Consider the following 3,017-nt stretch of genomic DNA (forward strand, 5'->3'; position numbering starts at 1 on the left):
CTGCATAAATATATGGGTTAGGTAATCACTCTATTCTCCTACTTCTTCCCTTTGCCGAGAAAATATAAAGTGCAGTTGCTTGCTCGTTGGCAAAGTTTCCCCTTTGCTACCACTAAAGTTCTCTGCGTCCAGGGTCCAGCTCGGATTATGCCCAGGGAAGGCTCACATCCTGAGATTTTCACTCCTCGCCTGGGTTTCTAGTCCTTGGATTTCCTGTGACAGTTGGTCAATTAAACACCAGGAAGCCAAGAGGTCTTCAGAGAACTTTTCGCCCCTTTAGTGATACGCATTATTTTTTTTTAATATTTTATTTTATCGTGACGCTTAACGTGAGATTTACCCTCTAATCGACAAGTATAAAATTTCATTTAAGAAGAATAAGTTCTAGAGATATGCTGTACAACATTGAACCTACAGTCAACAATACTGTGTTGTACACTTAAAAGTTCATGATCTTTCTTAAACTCTAAATTTGTTCAGTTAATCACCTTGAACTGAATTTGAATCTTTCTATATATGCACATAAAGCATAAGATCACAAATTCAAGAAAAACTAAAATTTTTCTAAATAAATTTGAACTTTTCCCCTCACTTTAATCCAGTAGAACAATTTATGAATTGTATTCTAATGGGTCAATGAACACTGATAAACGTTGTAATTAACTGCACCTGGTCCATCAGCAAAATGATAACCTAGTCACACAGACCTTCATCTCCAAAGCAGAAAGGACCACGGTCCCCTCTTCCATGCCAGGGATCTCTCTGTATTTTGGGTTTGTTTTTAATTTGGCTTTTTACTGTGAACGTTGTCAAATATTTTCAAAAGTAAAGAGACTGGTATAACAAAACCCCCATTTATTCATTATCTAATTTCAAGAATTATTAGTATTTCGCTATTCTTGTTTTATCTATGCCCACCTCTCCATGAAAGAATGTCATTTAATACCACACAATGTTAAGAAACACAAAAGAAGCATTAAAAGAGTAGTTTTTGTTGGATCTCTTGACCTGAGTCTTATTCTTGTTCAATGTGTTTCAGAGTAACTAAACCTAACACTCTTTCCAATGGGCAATTAATGGCATGACTCCAGTTCTTTATTCAATGACAACATGAAAGACGAGATTAACTGCTAAGTAGACTCTTCACCATTTAATGAGATTGCCTGAAAACTGAAAGGATTTTTCAGCTTGTACGTATTTCAATTCAACTGTGTTCGATCACTTTTTGAAATGAATAGAGAAGTCTATAGATTATATACAGCTGCTTAATCTTTTTTAAAATGTGACATCTTGGACTAGAATCCATGTTCTCCTTCAAGGGAACGGGTAAGGGAGACTACTAATTATTTGCACCTGTGGAAGCGAAGAAATTCTCAGTTTTACCTCTAGAAATGTGATCACAAATCTGCTAGCATTTTTCCCTAGGATTATATTCATGTATTTGCAATAACTGTAACTACACTGAATTTGCCTGAGTCTACAAAGAAGAGATAGTTCATTAAGCACATTCTCAAGTTATAATGTTATCACTGCTCCACTGTCGGTTGAAAATCATGATTTTCTCTTCTTTGCTCTCACTCACTGCAAGTTTTGGCCTAGAATTTTCATCATAAAAGTATTATGAGAGAGAGAGAGAGAAAGTTATTTATAGATTATTTGATAGTCTTCTTTTCCATCGAAAAGTCAAAATAAGTGTTAGGAAAAATGGATAGAACCACCACAAACTCTTGCTTCTTGGTTTCATGGGGAGAATGAAACCAAGAATGAAGAGTAGAAGAGTAGGTTTCAACAAGTAAACCACTTTCCTGTTTCTACTCTGTGCTCAGCCATTTGCCCATTTAGTTATTTATTTATTTATTTTATTAAAAAAAATTTTTTTTGCCGCAGTTGGGAGAACCTAGCAGACCACACATAAATATTCTTCTTAAAACAAACAAACAATAAAGGTTGTCTAGGTTTGCAAGGAAAGGCAATTAGGCAGGGTGAGAAGTGGAGTGCAAGGTAGTTTAAATTAAGGGTATCATTAAAACTGAAAAACTAAAATTTCTTTAGTATTATGGTGTAGTTTTCGATGTTAATACATCACCCGGGAAAATGTGCTTATGTGCACGTATGGGCATGAATAACCAGATCCGGGTTTTTTTTGTTTGTTTGGGATTTTTTTTTTTGCAAAATGCTTTACTGCTTCCATTTGGCCCAAGGCTTGGGAGAGGGCTCCAGGGTGGTTACAAAGCTGCCTAGTGGCCGCAGAGAGAGGCTTCAGGCAGATGCCCTGATACCATCGGGGCTCCTCAAAGGCCGCTGGGCTTCGGCTCCTAGTCATGCTTGAAGTTGAGCCTTTGGAAGAGATACTCGCCCAGCCCAGCCTGGAGACCAGCCAGCCTGCGGAGGTTAGCCAGGTGGTCAACGTCTTCTTGATGAGTTTCAGCTGCTCCTCCAGGAAGCGGCTCTCCAGGAAGTCACAGAGGTGGGGTCTGCCTGCGCAGAACCCAGGACATGCCGGTCCACGAGGGCCTGATTCAGGTTCTTCTCCATGAGAATGGTGGCTTCCCTCGTGTCCTGGGTTTTACCCACTCATCTTGGGGCACCTTCTGCTCGTCCTGGAAGAGGGCGTGGCTGCCTCGCTGGTTTTGCATTTTCAAGAGACGCTAGGCACCCTCACGCTTCTCTTCGGCCAATTCACAGAAAACGTGGTCCACGCCTTCCAAAGCCACATCGTCGCGGTGGAAATAGAAGCCCAGAGAGAGGTAGGTGGAGGAGGCCCGCAGATGCATGTTGACCTTGGGGGAATAATTCCGACGAATCTAGGAGCTCATGGTTTATTGGTAATACGGAGCTAGGCTCAAAAAATGGTGTTGGCTAGTCTGGGTGACCAAGGATAGCTGAGTGGCAGATTCCTAAGGAAAAAAGGTTGGAGGGTGGTCAGAGGATGGAGCAAGGGGCGTCGCGGGGTCTGTTTCATCCAAACGCTGTTGAAGCAAGAGACAGATCTGCAGGACTGCTGAGCACCCTGCCCA

General features: G+C 40.9%; 1 pseudogene; it reads right to left on the reverse strand.

The window, feature by feature from the left end:
• Positions 1-2,315: 2,315 nt before the first annotated feature.
• LOC116749569 lies at positions 2,316-2,816 on the reverse strand (annotated as a pseudogene).
• Positions 2,817-3,017: the final 201 nt, after the last annotated feature.

Source organism: Phocoena sinus, chromosome 2 (assembly GCF_008692025.1).
Source record: "Phocoena sinus isolate mPhoSin1 chromosome 2, mPhoSin1.pri, whole genome shotgun sequence".
Taxonomy (NCBI): Eukaryota; Metazoa; Chordata; class Mammalia; order Artiodactyla; family Phocoenidae; genus Phocoena; species Phocoena sinus.